Raw genomic sequence first — 21,609 nt, 5'->3', positions numbered from 1 at the left:
AATCACTTTTCTCATTTTTCTTCATCGAGTGAAAAAAATTAAAAATTTTCAAGACAAAGAAGCTTTACTCTAAACCAGAGATTTTCAACCCTTCTCATCTCATGGCACACATAAACTAATCACTAAAATTCTCTTAGCACACCAAAAATGTATTTTTCCAACTGAAAAAAAAGGTATAATTTTGAATCATTCACACTGGATGGCCATTGTTGTGTTGGCTGTTTTTTGTTGTTGTTGTTTTGGGTTTTGGGATTTTTTTTTTTTGACAATCTAAAGGAAAGGAGGTCAGTGCCCTTGACTAAATAGTCAGTTATTGCACATTTTAAAAATTCTTGAGCCACCCCAGTTAAATATCACCGCTCTAAACTAACAGGAATAAAATGGCAACACATGCCCATTTTCAGTTTAAGTCATTGGTTTAGCCACTGTGTATATGATTGATTTAGCCATGCACACTGTGTATTATTCTGAAACCGTACAACTGCCTAAGATCATGTTATGAATGCTAAGAGGTAGAAAATATGATTATTAGTTTGTCTCAAGGAAGCAAACATAAGTTCCTTCAGTCCTTAAGACTGAATGTATTTTAAAATCCCTGAATGGAAATTCTAAATTCCAAAGTAGGTTAATTTGAAAAGTAATAATTATCTTACAATTAAAATTTATTCTTTATGTCTAAGAAAATTCTCTGGCAGAAATGTGCAAGTCCACTTTTTCACTTAGTATCTCTCATAATTTTAAAATTGCTTTCCCACAATATTAAAATGGTGAATTTCTGAAATTATAAACCAGTGTAACAAATACTGACTACAACTAATCATTAAATAGTCTAATGTGAGCCTGTTCATAATGAATGTGTATTTTTAAAATTTTCACATACCTAAATATTTACAAATATATATGAGTGAAAATATATATATATAAATGAGTGAGCAAATAATTATACAAATGTATTTTTAGATATAATAAGTGTTACTATTATTCAGTGCCAATTAGTATTTTAAGAAAAACTTACAATGTAAATATAAAAGTCAGAGAGAAGATTAAGAGGACAGCAAGTAAATGTGGATCATAATGAACGGGAAGAATCTTAACGAACTTGAGCTACATTTGTGGGAGAACCTGATGTCCGTGGGTGGTACATAAAAGCACAAGAGTGATGCGGGGGGTATGATCCCAGAGATGAGAAGGTAGCCCAGCACTGCTGTTAGGTGGGGTGATGTCTGGAGCAGGCAGCAGCTCATATTGTGGAAAGGAGAGAGCAGGATGTGGTCCAGGAACTAAGAGAAGTTGTGAGCATAGCTAGGAGGAGCTGATGAGCAAGGAAAATAAGTAAGCAGACGGTAGGTAGGACCTTGTAAGTCATAAAAAAGTGTTCAGACTCTGTTCAGATGACTTTTTTTTTTAATTTTTTAAAACATATCAAGAATTCTATTATTTTTAAAACATTTTTATTTATTTATCTTTACAGAGGAAGGGAAGGAGAGAGGGAGAGAAATATCAATGTATGGTTGCCTCTTGTGCATCCCCTGCTGGGAATTGGCCTGTAACCCAGGCATGTGCCCTGACTGGGAATCGAACCGCGATACTCTGGTTCACAGGCCCGCGCTCAATCCACTGAGCTACACCAGCCAGGGCCAGACTCTGTTCAAAGCACAGTAGGGACCCTGTGGTAGGCTTTTAAACTTCATAATCAGATTTCATCATTAGAAAAACTCCCTTACCTCTAATGTGGTGAATGGGTAGGAGATCAGGGCTTATAATACAGGAAAACAATATGATAGTTAGCAGACATTAATATAGTATTTGAAAGAGATGACAATGGCCTTAAGTAGTGAAGTGTCATTGAGAGTAGAGTGAGGTGAGCGGATTCCAGAGATACACTGATATAGTTCTATAGGAGTATGAAAAAAACACAAGAGTTAGGAACAGTGCCCAGAGGTCTGACTTGGGCAACTGAATAACTAGTGGGTAGGTTGTGCCATTCTCTGGTGAAGTAGTCTTTTAAAAAGAAATAATTGCCAGGGAGTGAGGGAGAGAGCAGGGGGTAGCAGAGTTGATGAGTTAATGTGTAGACATGGAGTAGGATGTTCCTTGGGTTATCCAAATGATCCTGGTCTATAGATAGTTAGATAAACAGATACAAGACTTAGGAGAATTAATTCTTCTTGATTCAAGTTAGAGACTTGAAATTCATTCTTTAAAAAAATGTAACTGAGGTTGGAAATGGATGAAACCTCTCAGAGACAATTGTGGAGAAAGGAAAGAAAGTAATTCCAAAGGCAGAATCTGAAGAAACACTGGCATTTAAATACCAGGCTAAGAAAAAAAGAAAGCCTGAAAAAGGACTCTGTCAGAAAGGTAGAAGGAAAACTTCTTTTAATTATAAAAATTACTATAGTAAAGAGATAGTTGTGTGTTGCATGGGGATAATGCACACTTTTATGAGTGCTGCCACAATACACTGGAAAATGAATTAAAAAAAAAACAGAGGAATGCTTGGATGCAGACATATCAGGGAAAATAAAGCTAAGGAATCACATCCATCCATTCATTCCTTCATCCATTGTCACATTCAGTAGCTTCCTTTTAAGTATTCATTGTGAGGTACTGTAGAAGACGTCACGGCAAACATAAATATAAATGAAGCATAGAGTAGTCTGGCTTTCAGGATCTTACACACTATGGTGAGGATGCGACGTGTTTTCACAATACTATGAGGTGGAACAGGACGTATTTCCTAAGGAAAGCACAGAGAAGCATTAGGATTAGCATTGGGAGGTTTAGAGAATGAAGACACCGTGCTGCCACAAGGACAGGTTCAGTGTAGACTCTCAACATGCACATATTGAATCAATTTATGCTGTTGAGCTGGAAAGGCTAAAAAAAGGCTTTCTGTAACAGTTGACACTGGCCATTGAAGTAGAAAAATTCTTAATATTTAAGTATAAGTGAAAGGATTTGGATAAATTAGTGGCAGGTACAAGGGCAGGAGCTGGAGCAAAGACCTGAGAAATGTATGTATTTTAAAAATATTTTGAGCATGTGTCTATATTAACCTCTGGTTACAAACTAAAGAAAACACCTCAATTTTGTAGCAGTGGCAGTTTCACTGATCAAGAGCTAAAATTATGCAGGGTCATACCCATTCAGCAATGGATAGTGTTCAAAACCTCTGAGTAGTTCTCAGGTTTAATCCTCCAAGACTACTTTAATAACCAGGACAGCCATTGCCACATGTGTAAATTAAGGTCTGAGTGGTGAAGTGTAACAGAATATGAGTTACACTGCCCTAGACCTTATGTCTTAGAATGTTCTTGGAATTTTTATAATGACATTCTCAATAAATAGTTTTAGAATAATTGAAAATATATGAAGCCATTAAAAGGAGATTATTTATTGGCCATATCAGGTACAATGAAAAGTTTCTGAATGAGGAAGTAGAGTATGTGGGTATTGAGTTCTATGTCTTGTTGGCCAAAAAGTCCATTTCATTTTTTTCTGTAACATAAAAGACATGTTGTTTATTTTCACCAATAACTTCATTGATTTGATATTTTGAGTATGTTGGCTATCTCCTGCTGTTGGCTTCTAATAGGTGGAGGCCAGGGGTGCTGCTAAACATCTTCCAATGCATTAGACAGCCCCACAGCAAAGAATCATTTGGCTAAAATGTCAAAAATACCAAGACACTTCACAAACCACTTTTGACACATTCAATCAATCACAGCACCTGCTCCATACACTACACAAATCTCTTTTTTTTTGCATTTCAGTTGCATTTTTACCTTTCTTGAAATAATAAAGCATAATACACCAAAAATGTTGCAAATCTTCTTCCATCTTCAGTATTATAATGACTGCACAAAAATTCACCAATTTTGATGTTTTTTAAAAATGCACACTGATACGACAGCTGTCACAATACAATCTAAAAAAAATTGTTTCCAATGAAGTTAAAGACAACTGAGCACTACTTGTGCCAACATATGGGAAAAAACTAGATGAACTTTTTGGCCAACCCAGTACATGGTAAGGGCTTCAGATGAAATGACTGCGATGGTCTGACCTGAACGGCACCAGCAGAGGCTGTGCATAGTGAGGAGAGGATTCACCACAACGCAGTGAGGACTTGAAGAGGTCTGAGCATGCAGCGATTATTTAGAAACCTAGTTTCCAATCCTAGAATCATGGTTTTATCCTAAGCCAGGTGCTATTTCCCTCAATGATACTGGTTTTTATTCTATAGAGTGTTATATCAATAACAACATTTGTAGGCATGTGAGAGGGATAGATGAGAAAATAACAATAAAGTCATAGGCCATTTTGGAAGATACTCTCACCCATTGATAATATCTGCATGGTCTTTATGCACCTGTCAGAGTTTGGGTATGCTTATGCCTTGCATATAACACTGTGATGTGTCATTCAGTTCTAACTACTCAACATGCTACAGTTATAGTTTATCCATGTTATCATGAAATTCTTAAAATTAAATAATTCAGTATCCAAAGACCTACTTTTTAAAGGAAGAATGCCTATTAACTCAGATATCTGAATTTTAAAATAGCCTAAACAGGATTCTTTTTGAGTAAGATATTTGTTGTGTTATCTTCTTAAAATAGCATAGTAGAAAGTAGTAAATTTACCAAAATTTCTAATGAACATTCTCAAATATACACCAAAACTTTTATTTGTGTGAACTGTTATATGCTACTAATACCCTCATATATGGCAATATTAAACATTTTATGTCTTGTTCAGTATTATTATGCTAAGGTTATTTATAATTTTTAAATGTCCACCTTTGATAGGTATAGCAATGAAATGCAGTATCCCTAAATTAAAAGTGATATAACTTCCCTCTTTGGGTATTTTACAAGAGTTACACAGTTTGGCTGGTGTGGCTCAGTGAACTGAGTGTGGGCCTGTGAACTAAAGGGTCACTGGTTTGATTCCCAGTCAGGGCACATGCCTGGGTTCCGGGCCAGCAGAGGGTGTGCCAGATGCAACCACACATTGATGTTTCTCTCTCTCTTTTCCCTCTTTCCCCCTCTATCTAAAAATAAATAAAATCTTTTTTAAAAAGCTACAAATGTGTGAGGTGCCTCTCAGTGAGGCCTTCCACAAACTCCCTGGATTACTAAGTGTGACCCTGAGCCTAAGTGGCAAAGGTGCAGAGGCACTGGTCTCCACCCAGCTTCCACATACCATTCTGGAAGGCTAGCCCATGTTCAGCCTTCTGCCTTAGGTTTAATGCCTTTGCCTAACACAGAGGAAGTAAAATCGCTTTCAATGCTTCAACCGGGTATCATTCCAAACCAAGAAGTCAGAAGGACATACTGTTTTCACACTATGAGTGTGCAGTGGTAATTGGAAAGTTAGCTCTGACTTCCAACATACAAATTAGAGGTATTCTTGGCTAGAAGGCACATACTTATTAGTTTATCTTTCATATTCCTTTGTAAATATATTTAATTATTGTTCAAGTACAGTTTTCTGTCTTTTACTCCCATCCCAGCCCTCCCCCACAGTGCTCCCCACCTCGATTCTAAATTATTACTGAGGCTTTTTTTTAAATCTTGTTAGAGATTCTCTGGGCAACAGAATCACTTAACCCCAGGTCACTTAAATGTCCTCACTGTGTTTAGAAGAGACAAAAGTAGGGTTTTATTTTCCTTTATCTCACTGCAACATATGCTCAGATTTACATTCATTCACATGTATCTTCTGAATGACAGGCCATGCTGTAGATGTTGTTTATAATATGTGTGTATTCATGTGTATATCATCTAGTCCTGTAGATTGTGGCATGGTGTGTGTGTGTGTGTGTGTGTGTGTGTAGGGACTAGCAAGATGATAGACACATAGGAAAATTTACTGCTTTGATTTCCCTGAATATCCTTACCGTCTGAAAATAAGGGAGGTTTTCAGGAACCAAATCTTGGAGCAGAGTCTGTAAATTTCTAAATAATGGACCCCTATTTTCCAAAGCTATGCAGCTCACTGATGCTCAGAGACCTCCTAAGTTTAGAAAATACATTTTACATTCTCATAGCAGCAAGACCATAAAACGTTTTTAACATTGCACCTTTTACAGTTCAGTCAACAGCTGTTACTAAAAACCACTGGTATGAAGAAAAGAAGCTTATTATACTGGAGGCTTCCATGTCTGGTCCCACCAGCTAACAAAGGGGACTAGACTATCATAGTGTCATGGAACTATTTTTGAAATTCAGGTAATTTGACAAGAAAAAAAATCAGTGTTTGCTCTCATCCATTTTAAGTTCTGTCCACAGTACATCATGGCATGAAATGTCTACCACAAAGAGCACAAATGTGTTCGAACAGAAACATTCTTGCAGGCCTACGTGTGTTGGCCCCAGGGTAGACTACGTAATTTGATTAGACACATTAGTAAAAATCAAGCACTACTTTCCTAAACTGGACTGTGAATTTTCGGGGCTAACTTCGAAAGGTTTTGCTGTGTAGTCATGTGTTGTGCTGCAGGAAATAGATTGAGTTTATCTTAGTGACAGTTGCCAAAAGTGGAGACCATGCTGCCGTGTAAAAGTGACTACATGCGGAATCTCTTTAATGTATCTTTCCATGTTTAGGGAAGGACCAAAATGGGACTCTTCCCATTGAAAGCTCACATTGAAATCCATGCAGGCCAAAGATAAAAGGAGTTCAGGGACATGATTTTTTTTATTAAAAATACAAATAGTTTGACAGCTTAGTTAACCCTCCGAATTCATGCCGGGAAATACATGTTGGACTGGAAAAGTATGAGAGAGGGAAATGTGTTTCACATACTACTGTACCCTTAGCTCCTCGTACGGCCCCTGGCCTGCGGTAGGTTATTGTTAAATATGCCCCCCTTGGGGACCCCACTTGGCACAAGCTTGCCATTCTCTCTTACCTCTGAATGTGTCTGGATGCTGGAATGGCCCATGGCAGTTGTCAGAACCACACCCACCAGGCACTGACCCTTGGGAGTAAGTTTTAGCCAGACTTACAGTTTCTTTCCTCCTGTTTGTTTCCATTGTGATACCAAATTCAAGCAATTGTCTCAAATTTTCAACATTTTTTAAAAGATTTTATTTATTTATTTTTAGAAAGCAGGGGAAGGGAGGGAGAAAGAGAGGGAGAGAAACATCAGTGTGTGGTTGCCTCTTGCATGCCCTTAGCTGGGGATCTGGCCCACAGGGAATCTGTGCCCTGACAGGGAATCAAACCAGTGACCCTATGGTTCCCAGCACTCGGTCCACTGAGCCACACCAGCCAGGGCTTGCCGCTCCAAACTTTTGATTCTTAGATATTGCTTCAAATCAGGAAGTCGCCCAATCTCTTTGCAAGTGTGAAACCTATGGACCTGAGAGACCGGAGTGCGAGGTGGTCAGTTCCAGTTGATGCCGTGCTCCTCCTACACTCTACCTGTTTCTTTCTGGGATGATGTTTGCTTCACTCAGCTATGAGCATCTCAATTTAATTCACTCTATGTCACCGTATTTCCATACATGTAAGATGTCAGCAGTATTTCAGGAGAGTTCTAGAGTCTGCTTTGGTTACATAAAAAGGAAAACAACATTTAATATTATCACCCGGCCAATGACATTACAAGCAAGAACAAATTTAAGTCAGAGGAAATGCAGTGCTTGTCACTAAGCCCAGGGAGCTTTGTCAAACAGGGAGATTGGCTAACAAACCTTAATTCACTTTTCAAAGTCCTAGGTTGATTATTTATAGTGTCCCTAAATACACAAAATGATGCTGCTAGCCTTGTAAATTTAGAAAATTGCTGACACCAGAGGCTGTGCAACGGGATTTCTGCTTTCTGATAATGGCTATGTTATTTACAGCTCCTTTCCCCCTACCAAACATAATTTAAACTACCATAAGGAACACTTACTTTTTTTTCTTAAAAGCAATAATAGCATCAAAAGATAATAAGAAGTCACCAGGGAAAAGATGAAAGAAAATTGGGAACTTCAGGTGTGAGCAAGGATTAAAGCTTCTTTCTTGGATGATATTTGCTGATCCTAGACTATCTGAACTTTTGTTTTGAAAGTCTTATGGGCAAGAGGAGTAAAATCAAACTCAGTGTGGTGAAACCTTATAAGGAAACAACATATTAAGTTAGGACCCCCAAAGGTTAAATCCTCATGGTGTAATAGTAAAAACAGTCAACATATAGTCTTACACCTTGAACTTCAATTTCAGTATTCCAGAGCATGTGAATGTAGCCAGTAGAGAACTTGAGCTACATTTATGGGAGAACCAGTGTCCACTGGAAGGACACAAGAGTTCAAGAGTGAAGTGGGCTCTAAGATCTGAGAGACAAAGAGGAGGTTGTCTAGCATCAGCACTGGATAAAGATTGGGTGGGGCTTGGATGAGGTGAGGAGAGAGGAGGGTGTGTTCCAGATACAGAGAAACCACACCTCCTAAATTTTGGGAAGAAATACATGTCTTTTAGTCCTTTTCTCAAATATCTTTCCCACTTATTTTTATTTAGGCAAAATTTCCATACTAGCAATAGTTAAATGTAAATCAATGAAATGAATTAAATTGATTGGATTTCGATTCAAATTAAAATATACTTACTGGACTTTTTTTTTTTACTTCTTTTTAATTGACATTCTAATACCATTTTCTCCACTTTCCTGCCACCACATTCCCCTGCCCACCTCCCACCCTCAATCCCACCCGCCCCTTGGCTCAGTCCATGGGTTCCTAATTCATGTTCATTTACATCCCTTTCCCTTCTTTCCCACATTATTCCCCTCTCACCTCCCATCTGGTTACTATCAGTTTGTTCTTAATTTCAATGTCTCTGGCTATATTTTGCTTGCTAGCTTCTTTTGTTAATTAGGTTCCACTTATAAATGAGATCATATGGTATTTGTCTTTCATTGCCTGGTTTACTTCACTTAGCATAATGCTCTCCAGTTCCATCCATATTGTCGTGAAGGGTAGGAGCTCCTTATTTCTTTCTGCTGGATAGTATTCCATGTGTAAATGTACCAGTTTATTGATCCACTCATTTACTGATGGGCACCTAAGTTGCTTCCAGCACTTGGCTATTTAAGTGTCTCAATATATACTTTTAAAAATGCTTTCTTATTAAAAATAAACTCCATTGGAATAGCTTAATTGATTGGGCAAGAAAAATGTGAGTTATGCCCTCACATAACTCACTTGGCTCATTTGGTTGGAGAGTCATCCTGTAAATGGAAAGGTCATGGGTTCGATTCTCGTCGGGGCACACACAGAGGCTGCAGATTCGTCCTCATTTGAGGCAAGTATTAAAGGTCTCTGGGTGGGGCTGGGGGGGTGGGGCATGAGCAAGAGGCAATCAATTGACTTTTCTCTCTCTCATAGATGCTTCTCTCCCCCTCTCTCTTCCTCTTTTCCCCTCTCTCTAAAATCAATAAGATTGTCCTCAGGTGAGGTTAAAAAATCTCTCTCTATATATATGAGTTATGCCAGTTATCTACCAAATAAAAATCTGCCCCAGGAGAGAAGGATGGCAATAGTTAAACTGCCAATCATCTTCTAAAAACCAAAACAGAGCAGAAACAAAAACAGGGAAAAAAGCACGCCTAGTACTAAGTGGTACTCCACTTTAAACTTCTACTCCTGACCCGACTGTTTTCTATAGATAAACACTTAGACAGTTTTTGAAACTCCATACCACCTGCACAATAACTATTAACCCACAAGAATAATCGCTCAATTTCCGTTTCCAAAATTATCTCCCCACTCCCTCAAAACCTAAGTAAACTTAGATTGGTTCCCTTTGTTAAGGCTCCGGAGAATGGTTTGTTCCCCTTCCCTAAGTTAGACTGGTCTGGAGGGAAACTTCTCAGGCCTGGCACTTCCAAGTAAAGCATTACGCTCACAGTGATCTCATTGGGTTTCTTCCACATAATACCATAGAAAAGCAAGTCACATGGCCACACTCAAATCCAGAGAATGAAGTATACTCCGTCTCTTGTTTTTAAGCGTTTATTTATTTATTTTTAGAGAGGAAGGGAGAAAAACATTGATGTGACAGAGAAACATGGACTGGCTGCCCCTGACACAGCCCCAACCAGGTACCCAACCTGTGACCCAGGCATGTGCCCCAACCAGGAATGGAACCAGTAACCCCTCAGCCTGTGGTACTAAGCCCAACTCACTGAACCATACCACTCAGGGCAGTACTCATATATTCAGTCTTCATGGGAGGAAATGAAAAGTTTCATGGCAGAGGGCATGAACACAGGAAAAACTGAAGAATTGGTTAACTTCCAGTTTCCTGTCCAGCATGTTAGGAGCTTAGAGGTAGTCACGCTGCATCTGAACAAGTAAAAAACGGAACAAACTGAAAAGTGAACATTCTTTTTAGGTCCCTAAGACAGGGAAGGTCACAGGACAGCTGTTGCCCCCCAAACCTAATCTTTCCAGAGAGACTAAAAGATGAATACAGAGAATCACAACCTACCAGAACAGAAACCTCTCTTAGAACCAGTGCGGGGCTAAGAAAATTGGAATAGCAATTGGCAATTGCTGGCGGTTCAGTGTGCACAATTCTGAGAGTAAAAGTCTTAATAGGCCAGAGTAACTGGGGGTCTTTGCCCTATGTCAGTTTCACACACTGAAGCTCTACCAGGTTCGCACTATGAATATCAGAGAAAAGCCTCATGCTTCTGGCGAGAGGAGAGGAAGAGAAACTATATTTAAAATATGCCAGAGCATTCTCTTCTTAATGAGGTCTTCCTCCCTGAAGAGAAGCTATTTAACCAGAGCCTAACCTGCTGGAGATGAGGCAGAGCCTCACTGACCTGGCGGAAGTGAAATATCCAGCTCCCTACCCCTTTAGCTGTCTGTCCCACCTAAAGGGTGGGGGTAAAAACTAAGAAGCAGGAGGGGTTTGAGGGCAGCGAAACTACTGTGTATGATTCTATAGCAGTGGATACATGTCACTATTATTTGTCCAGACTCATAGAAGGCAACCCAAGAGTGAACCCTAAAGTAAACTATAGGCTGGGTGATAATGATACATGAGTGTAAATGCATCTTTTGTAACCAGTGTAACATTCTATCAGGGGATATTGGTAATGAAAGAGGCTATACCCTTGTGGGGGTGGGGATTATATGAGAAATATCTGTATCTGCTGTTCAGTTTTCTGTGATCCTAAAACTGCTCTAAAAAAGTCTATTAAGAATAAAATTTGCCCTGGCTGGTATAGCTCAGTGGATTGAGCACGGGCCTGCAAATCACACGATTGCGGTTCAATTCCAAGTCAGGGCACATGCCTGGGTTGCAGGCCAGTTCCCAGCAGGGGACTCAAGAGAAGCAACCATACATTGATATTTCTCTCCTTCCCTTTCCCTCTAAAGATAAATAAATAAAATCTTTAAAAAATAAAATTTAAAGAGAATCAGGGATATAATGATCGCTCTATGTAACTAGCTTTGGAGACAAATTGCAAATGCATTGTCCATTACTGATGTGTCCACAGTTGTGGTTCTACTGAACAGCTCTTCATTTCCTCATTATTTCTGCTTCCTGCTATTGCCTGAAAAATCACCATCTGCCCAAGGAAAAAGAGAGAGAGAGAGAGAACAAAGAGCATAAAAGAGGGAACTAGGGAAGGAAGGAGGAGAGAAGGAGGGTAGGAGAGAGAAGTGTACTGTTAGTTTCTTTAAATTACCTTGTAATTATATTCTTATCTTGTTTGTAATAGCAAAGCACAACACAAACAAGATGCACTGTGTAAATTAAAAACCTCAAATCTTTACCCAATTTAAGTTTTGTCATACACACGAATAAAAGTAGATAAATAGGCAAAACCCAGGCTATTACAAAGAAAAATAAGTCTGGTGACTAGAGAAGCTGGTTCAAAAATGAAGGACAGAAAGTGTCTGTCATTTAAAATATTTTTTTTAGTGTTGACAGGTTAGTCACTGCAAGAACCTGGGCCCAATGGAGGAGGGAGGTGCAAGCTGGCCCTAGACTGCCAGTGGGACGTAAAGGGGCTTTGCAGGTCAGGTACACGAGATGCAAGCCTTTTTGTTTATCTGCAGTGTGTGGGAATTTCTTACGTTTGAGGCCAGAGAATTCTGGCCTAATTCTCCTTCTTCATGCTCAACCTCAGGCATTTAGATCTATTCCCAGGGGCTCCTTTATTCTCTGAAATAGAAATCTGTGCAGAAATGTTGCCTCATTTTTTTGTTTATTTTCTATAACCTTGAAATTACTGAAAGGATTCTATCTCCTTAAAGATACAATGCACAAGAAGGAGCAAAATGTTCATAAAAACAAAATTGAGCACTGAAAAAAAAACTCTACTTTGATTACAATGTTTCTATTTGAAACACAATGTTTCTATTTGGATGCCTATGTCTTGATAAGTTGTTCTATATTAGGCTTTCAGTATAAAGAATGATTAGATTGACCTCTGTTTAGAGTTCAACAGCAGACTAAACATCCAAAAAAATTTCCCATTATGGAAGACCAAAAAATATTGGCATAAAATAGTAAGCACCCCCTTTAAATGCATGGGGGAGCTCCTAAAGAGTTACAGAACATTTCTTGGGGCCTTAAAACTGAGAGGGAAAGTGAGGTTAAGATGCAGCTGTCCTACAGGATGTCTGCCCTTCCTTACCTGCCCGATTACTCGGGGGCTTCACAGAGCTCCCTGCAATTAGTTCGTGCCCATGGAAACAGGTACTAAGTAGCTAGGCAGGCAGGGTGAATGCTGGCAAAATGTAACCAAAGTTGTTCTTGGTGGTAGTGGGGAATATGTAAGAGGCCGGAGGACACTCTCTTCACCGTGTCTCTTAGTAAATACTCTCCCAAGTTATATTTCTTCATGATGCTATATAAAATATAAAAAAGAAATAAAATTGAACCTGTGAAAAGATATTATAAGAGACAGGATGAAGAGTTTGAATGACTAATATTTTTAATACAAAACATTTTAAATATCTCAAATGGCAAGTGAAAATTATGAAATTATTTTACTTATTTAGTCATTTATTTTTTGAGAAAGGGGAAGGGAGAGAAAGTGCCTTTCACACGCTCTCCCACCGTGGACAAAACCTGCAACCTAGGCCAATGCCCAGACCAGGAATCTATCCAGGGACCTTTTGTTTAGCAGGATGACGCCAACCAACTGAGTCACACTGGTCAGGGCTGAAATCATTAAAAAAAAAAAAGCTCTGACAAGATGAACAACTGAATGTAACTGGAGAATTAAGTTTTTTAGAAAAGCACCTAACTATTGGAACAGAAGCGGAATATTGAACAGACTAGTTCATGAGATGATGAAGAAGACTTTTCCACAAATCAGATGCATCCCAGGGAAAAGTGGCATGAAGTGCGTGCTGGCACAACATTTGAATGTTGCACATACATTTCAAAACTAACGGCTTCTAAGCAGAAAGGGGAAAATGTACTGTTACCTAATAACAATCACACATTAGACTGGCTTCAAAATCCAAACCCAGCATCTGGGCCCCATGATCTCAAAGTAGGACAGCGGGACACAGAAAGGATTATGTCCCATGATCCCAAATGTGTAATATAAAAACTTGGGAAAGTAAGAACATTGGCAGAAATTATGACAAATATTAGTAGTGGTTGCCTCGCACTGGTGCAAATTTTATTAACACACATTATGGTATTTTATGATTTTTGTTACTTTCCAAATGTTCCAGAATGATTTTGTGTTATATTACAAATCAAGAAAATACAGTTTAAAAACCTAGAAAAAGAAAGAAAAGCATTTTTTCCCACTAGCATTCGTCTAGGCTAAGACACATCAAATTGGGGTCATACAATTTTGAGGCCATTTCCCTCACCGAGTGAGACCGAGTTCACTGATGCTTAAGCTCCGGCTATACCCTAAAGGCTCGAGCAAGCCCGTGGCACACCAACATAACATTCAGTGGATTTCAAAATATTGCCATAAGCTTCCTGTAGTCCAGAAAATTTAAAAAAATTCTTTGGGATTTTTTGGAATCATATAAGCAAACTTTGCATAGAGAACGCTCTTTTTCCTCAACTAAAACTTAAAACTACTGCAGATGCAATGATTCGTCACAACAGAGCGCCCTCATTGGTGTGAGACATGCAGCTTGCCGGTTATCTAGTGTGTACTGTTTCTACTCAGAGAGGTAGTGAAAAACCAACTCCCCGGCCCTACTGGGCCTGTGTCTTTGTAAGGCTAGTGTAAAGATAATACACTATATTTTACATAGGATATAATGGAAATAATATGAACTACAGTCTTCTGAGGTAAAAGTGGTAAAATTACAACCAAAGGACCCAATCTGTGTGGCTTATATTCACATTTTATTTGGCTTCCATAATTATTAAATTGATTAGAGGTCAAAATTTAAAACTCAGACTGTCCTCAAAATATTCTGGATTTTGAGGTTTCTCTTTAAAAGAACAGGGAGTCTGTAAATACTGGGCAGCATTTGCTGGAGGTTAATTTTGCTGCTCTTCTTCAAGGCAGGGCTCTGTTCCCCAGGTTTCCCAAACCTCCACTGCCCATTTCAGTAACTGGGTCCAGTGTCCATTGCGTTGGTAAACTCTGTTGTTAAAGGCTGACGTTAATTTGAGTTGACAGCTGTAATTATTCAGTGAAAAATGGATACAGTGTAGGCTACCTGTTGTGGTGCTTCTGTGAAAAATTGTTGCTGGCTTCTGACTCAGACATCCTGGATTGTGTATCAGTTAGGGTGACTTTGCTTATAGCTCAAAAAGCTTCAAAAATGTTCCATGAGTGTATCCTCAAAGTGAGAAGGCCTAAGTTGAAATGCATCCGAAGTTGGTCAGATCAGGAACAGAATTCCCTCAGAGATACCTTCAGAGACCTAGCAAGTTTCTTGCTTTCTGCTTGGCCAATCTCAGAGAATTGGTTTTACATTCTCCCTGTCTTCCCTTAAGGGCAGAAAACCACTCCCATGGCAGTTATCACAGCAGAGAAGATCAACAGCATGAGAAAAGACCAAACCTCTTTCTCGGGTATCTTTTTGAATGTACAAAACATAAACAAAAACAAAACCCTTTTCAGAATCCCTCCCTAGCAGATCTTCTTGACTATAACATGGTTGGAACTGTGCCCCGTGTCTAGTACCAAACCAAACAGGGGCATGCAGAGTGGAGTGTCTATCATAAGCTTAGGAGATTCGGATTACCCCCGAGTTGGAAATGGAGTGGTCTCCCCCTGGCGCACGGCATGTAGCACTGGGAAGACTGGCACCGGGGGAAATCATAGGTCTATCACAAGAAAGGAACGGTGAGGACAGGGCATTGATTTCAGATCCATAACTAACAGGGTCTGCTACAAATTAATAGCACTTTAGCTTTGCACTGACCTTGAGCATATTACTTGACTTTTCTAACTTCAGGTCTTCACCTGAAAGTATGAATAACAATACCGCCTTCACAGGCTTATTAAAAATATGAAATGTTCCAACATATATGATGTTCAAACACATCAAATGTGTAATGCTTTTCCAAAATGCCAGATATATTTCTGAAAATGGAAAACAGTAGAAAATAAATTACAAAGATTTTTTTAAATTTCCAACAAAATAAAGCGAATTGAAACTTTTTGAAAACTTTTACAAAATCCTGGTTTAGGGCAAGTTTATCTTAAGATTCATCTTAACCTCCACTCAATGTTTCTCAATGAATGAGAAGTGTCATTCAAAATTTGAAAGTAGATGATTTGTGTGCTAGTGAGGTTTAGTTCTTCCCATACAGTTATCTTTTATCACAGAGGAAAAAATGTTACATGGTGTGTACCTTATTGGCATAACTGAAATTTGACTCAATTCAGTATACACCTCCTTTCTCCCTGGCATTTGGATTAATGAGAACACTTGATTGTTTGATGTTCTACCAGAAAAGATACTTGGTGAGAAAGGTACAGTACAAAGCAGGTGTTACAACATGCTCTACTGGGCAGGGTGACAAGTGATGGCTTCCCCAGAGTCATAGCAAAAGACAGATTTAGTGATTCTTGCTCTATGAGGGAGAATCCACACCCCAGGGCTGCAGATGAAACCCTGCCTGCTGAAGTGAGAGTATTTGCATTTGTGCTCTCCAGAGAGCTTTTATCAAGTGGCAGGAAAGAGGAAAACTCTGATGTCTGCCTGTAATACAGTCACCACATGATGTTCCCTATCAAGAGAACTACGAAATCAAATTAAGACCTCAGAACACAACAGATGTAAGAACCCAAATCCTTCTGCTTTCTAGGATATTACCATTCCTTTCTAGAGAAAAGAACCACAGGAGCCCTGCAAAGTATTAACAGGGCATTCCAGCAGGTTCCAAATGCTCTCTGCATTTACATGTTTGCAGAGCTATGCTCCCTGGAGATCATCTATCAAAGGGTACAGCTCGCTGACATGTTTGGTCACTTGTGGCCTTAGTGATGACAGAGTACTCATACCAGGCCCCCCAAACAGAATAAAACCACCCACCATTGCTTCAGCTTCTACTTAATCAAGTATGTTTCAACAGATCAAAAAAAAAAGAAGAAAAGAAAAGAAAGGAGGATGGTGCTTTGGAATACCACTTCTATTCCTGGGTGCTTCTCCATATAAATGTCATATGACTTTAAGCAGAATCTTCTATTTTCTACTCCTCAGTTCTTCAAAAGTAAAATGAGAATAATATCTGCACTTCCTATATAATTCCTATTCTAAATAACTGATAAACTTTAAGGTTCTGCATGACAATAATATTTTTAAAAATACTACATTCATATAATTTTACAAGTAACTTCTACTCAATCTACCCAGAACAAAGATCCAGAGTACAGAAAAAAATGCATAAACAAATATATACTACCAATAATCAGCAAGACAATTTAAGACAGGAAAATCATAGGCTGATTTTATTTACAAATATAAGTTTAAAAGTTTTAAGTGAAATATTGTCAATGTGATTTCAGAATGTATAAACACACTCAAGACCAAGATGAATTTATTCCTCACATGCAAAGATATTTTAATATTAGAAAAAAATGTATTGAGGTAACTCCCATTAACAAATGAAAGGTAAAAAATGCAGTACTACTATTGTAATATTTGCAGAATAATATGTTTGATAAATCCAAAGGCCATTCATAATAATAAAAATAAGTTCTAAGTAAAATGAGGAAAAAAGGGAGCTTCATTTGTTTGATAAAAGGCACTCACCAAAACCTATAGCAAACATGGTACTAAACAGTAAAGTATGAAAATAAAAAAGCAAACTTATTTTGTTCCATTGAAGATCAGGAACAAAATAAGGATATGTCTTATGTCTATTTCTAACCAACTTGGAGCTATAATACCTAGCTAGTGCAATGAGATAAGAAAAATATTAAAAAGTACAGGAAGGTTAAAAATCAGAGGAAGAAAAAATGTGACATTATTTGGAGGATGACGTGCTTGGCTCGAATCCGAGGAGTACAAACTGGTGGAAGAAACATCAGTAACAAGACATGCAGGTGGCACCATCTCACTGGCAGAAAGTAGCAATGATTTAAAATGACTTCTGACAAAAGTAGGGAATCAAGGGGCAAAGCAGGACCGCATTTGAACATCAAGAAGATACAAATTATAACTGCAGAAAATAATACAACTTTAATATAGAAAAGTAAGACACTGAAATTGTAAAGGATTTTGCGTAGCTTGGTTCACTCATCAATTTAAAGGGAGAGTGCAGCCAAGAAAATCAAGAGAAGGCAGAGACTCACAAAGGCAGCAATGGAAGAATTAGGAAAAACCACCAAGAAAAATGATGTCATTAAAGAACAAAGATCCAGAGTACTGAGATCACCCACACCTTTGTAGTCCCTGTTACTGTATACACGTGCCAACATTGGATAGTGAAGAAGTCATACAAAAATGGTTGATTTGAAATGTGGTGCTGGAAAAAGTTCTATGGATACCCTGGGCCACCAGGAAGATGAACAGGTGGGTTCTAATGCAAAGCAAGTCTGAAACATCAATTGAAGTAAAAATGACAAAACTGAAGCTCTACTATTTTAAGCACATCATGAGAAGGCAGGGTTCTTTGGAGAAGGCAATAATGCTGGGAAACATGGAAGTCGTCAGGAAAGGAGGAAGATCAAACATGAGGTGATTGCGTAAAAGAAACCATAGACATGAGTCTACGGGACTGAGCAGGGCCGTTGAGGGCGGGACACTGTGGACACAGATTATTCATAGGGGCGCCAGGAGTCAGACTGAATATCACATAACACACACATGCATTTCTATGTGTAATATTCTGGGAATCCACAGATATGCTATTAGAATTAATTAAAGAGTTTGGCAAGATGAATACATGAAAACCAACTTTATTTTAACGTATTATCTAAACAATTATAAAATTTATTTTTTAAGAATGGATAAGCAGTAAATCTTTTAAAAAGTATAAAAATTAATTGAAGGATATAAAACACCTGTTAAAAATAAGACATGTATCATAATCCTGGATAGAATAATGCAATAATGTAAAGTTATCAGTTTTTCTACAAATTAAACTATACATTAAATGCAGGTAAAATAAATCCCAAATATAATTTAATGGAAATATTCTAAAATTATTGGTGAGCTAATACTAACAAGAATGGTTAAGGCATAATTATTTATAATAATAAAATAATATAAACATTATTATTCCTTAGGGGGGCTGAAAATTTGAGAGTAAGTTACAAAGATCATGAACTTTCACCCCTAAATATTTCTCTCACCAAATCACTGAGCAAGTTTTGAAAAATTTTCACTGCTATAACATTATTATGATGTAACATAGTTCACATCTGGATTTCACTGATTGTCCTCACAGTGTCTTCTGTCTCCTTTATTATGAAACACTTCGCCCTTTACTTTGCCTTTCGTGACATTGGCGTTTTGAGTAGTATGGGCCCAATGTTTCCTGGCATATCTCTTGATTTAAATTTTTCTTATCGTTACATTATTGTTCACACCAGCCTATGCATATTTGTCAGAAATACTGCATGTATGACGTAGTAGCTTTCTCAGGGCATTGTATCTGGGGGCACTTGGTGTCTGCAGTACCTGATACCGGTTTTGGTCATATTAACCTCTCTCACGTAGTTTCTGCCACATATCTGTGCTTTAAAATTATCTTTCAATCCCTCCACAATTAGTGAGTAATCTGTGGAAAGATACATTGAAACTATGTAAATATCTTCTCAACAAACTTTAATCTTTGGTCTTAGCCTCCAGCAATGATACTTGTGTCAATTTTTAGAATATTTCTTGCCAAGTGGTGGTTTTCTAATGCAACCATTCCCATATTTCATTATTCATTTTTTAGTTTATTGTAGGTGTATTATACTCATATACTATGAGTATAGTTTATTTTCCTAATGTATTATAATCCATTATTTTTAATGTTTAAATTGTTCTAGACTCAGCCAACAGAATCCCCATCAAACTAGTTTCTTCTAGAACTTATTTAATAAGTTCCATGATCCTTTCTGGGAGCAATCATTTCTCCTAGGAGTCCTAGGCCCTTTTAGTGAGAAACTGGATTTGGAAACCAAGGTCTAGGAGCAAGGAGTGTTCTCGTGTCGGGGTGCTACTGCCTCTAGGCTCAAAACACGTTTCACACCTAAAGGAAAGAAACTAGTATCAATTTAAAAAATTAAAGCAAATTAAAATTAATAATGTGTGCCACATGGAGTTGTCAAAGAGGAAGATAAAGTGAGAATTATACTGCTGGTGGAAATATAAAGTGGCGTAGAAGACAATCTGGTGACATGTAGGAAGGAAGGTTGAAGATATTCACACCTAATCAACCGTCAGTTTCTTTTTTAGGTATTCACCCTAGAGATATGAGTATGAGTTTTGTGTGAGTGCAAAAAAGGCATGACCAGGAATGTTCAACTGGCATTTCTCATTATAGCCGAAAAATGAGATGTGATAAATAAACTCTGGTCTATTCATAAAATGGAACCATTTCTTAGCAGTTGAAATCCGTGGATTAGAAATACATGTTTCAATATACAATTCAAACCAAAAAGGTTGAAAACTAAGTGGCAAAAAAGGTATCTACAGCACTATATTGTAGGTTGTCTAAAACAACCTACAGTGTGACTTATGGTTGATGCGCACACCTATGTGCATTCCAGTTGTAAAAACGTGAATTAGAACAACAAGTGCCAACCTCCATGCGATGCTCGCTCTTGAGGAAAGAAAGTGGAGGGGACTGGCAGGCGCTTCAACATTATTTTTTAAGTTTTATTTATTTAATATTAAAAGCAAATATATAATTTTATAGATTTTTGAAATAGTTTATAAAGATTTAGTGATGACAAATTATTATATGGGATGAATTTTTCTCTAGCAATAGGGACATTTAGAAGAAGTACTGAGGAAAAAGTAGGTAGGACCACAATTAAAAAACAGAAAATCCAGAAACTTACAAAGTTAAAATGACTGTTTCAAACTAAGTATTTTTTTTTTATTTTGGAGAATGTAGACTTTTTCACTGTGTTTTGCAGTAAGGTATAAAAATAAAAATTTGGAAGCCAGTGCCTTATTGTGAGGGGTGATGAAATTTGTCACATGTTGTAACATCAGAACGGTAGAGGGCTTTAAGGGGAGGTATATAATATAAACAGCATTAATTAAATCACTCATCAGACCTGGATTCTAAACCCAATTTTAATTATCTAATGGTCTTTGGTAAGACACTTGACTTCTCTAAACCTCAGCTTTCTTGTCCACAAATAAGAAAGATACACTCGATTACCTCTTAAATACTTTCCTACCTTAGCATTTATGATTATTAAATTCAGCCCACTTAATAGATACCACATTTATCAAGTATCTGCAATGTGCAAGGTACTCTTCTAGGTGCTTTATATATACATCTAGTATCATTTTCATGAGGTAGGTATTACCGACTTTTCTGCAGAGGACATAAAGGGTATCAGGATTTGAATACCTATTCAAGGGCACTGAGCTAGTTGGTGAGGGAACTGTTATTTGGGTCTTGGTCTGAGTTCCAGTGTCCATGTGTTCCTAAGGTTTCACCTAGGCAAGACTTGGGGTTTAAATACAAGTGGATGAGCCCTAGTGAGGAGCTGGTTAGCATACACCAAGAATGTGAAAGATTTGGCCTGAAATATTTTTCCACATAGAAATTGTTTGGGTGAAGACTATATTTTTAATGCATATATATATAATTGTTGGAACTTGATCCTTATTTATTATACCTTAGTGTGAATCCTGTTAATAAAAGACTGTTCAGCATTTCTCTGGAATTTGACTGAAGAGGAGAGAAAGGAGAGAAAATATGAAGAGTGGGGTGAGGAGATGCATAGACCCATAAAGAATGAGATATTTCAAATAACCAAAAAGGCAAAAAAAGGTGTTTGAGAGCCTTTAGAACAGGGAAGAAAAAACTTAGGATGGAAGAAGAGAGCTCAAAAGAATGACATTAACAACTAACAAGCTGTACTGCATAGAATGTAATTCTAAAATTCTGGAAGAATCTAAGGCTCCTAAGTTCTGATTAGTATACTAAAGTCATTTGGAAACTAGATTACCCCAAATCAGCGAATGCTCCTCT

Source organism: Sturnira hondurensis, unplaced genomic scaffold (genome assembly GCF_014824575.4).
Source record: "Sturnira hondurensis isolate 20B ecotype Veracruz unplaced genomic scaffold, ASM1482457v3 Scaffold0001509, whole genome shotgun sequence".
Classification (NCBI taxonomy): domain Eukaryota; kingdom Metazoa; phylum Chordata; class Mammalia; order Chiroptera; family Phyllostomidae; genus Sturnira; species Sturnira hondurensis.
Note: the sequence above shows the minus strand (reverse complement) of the source record.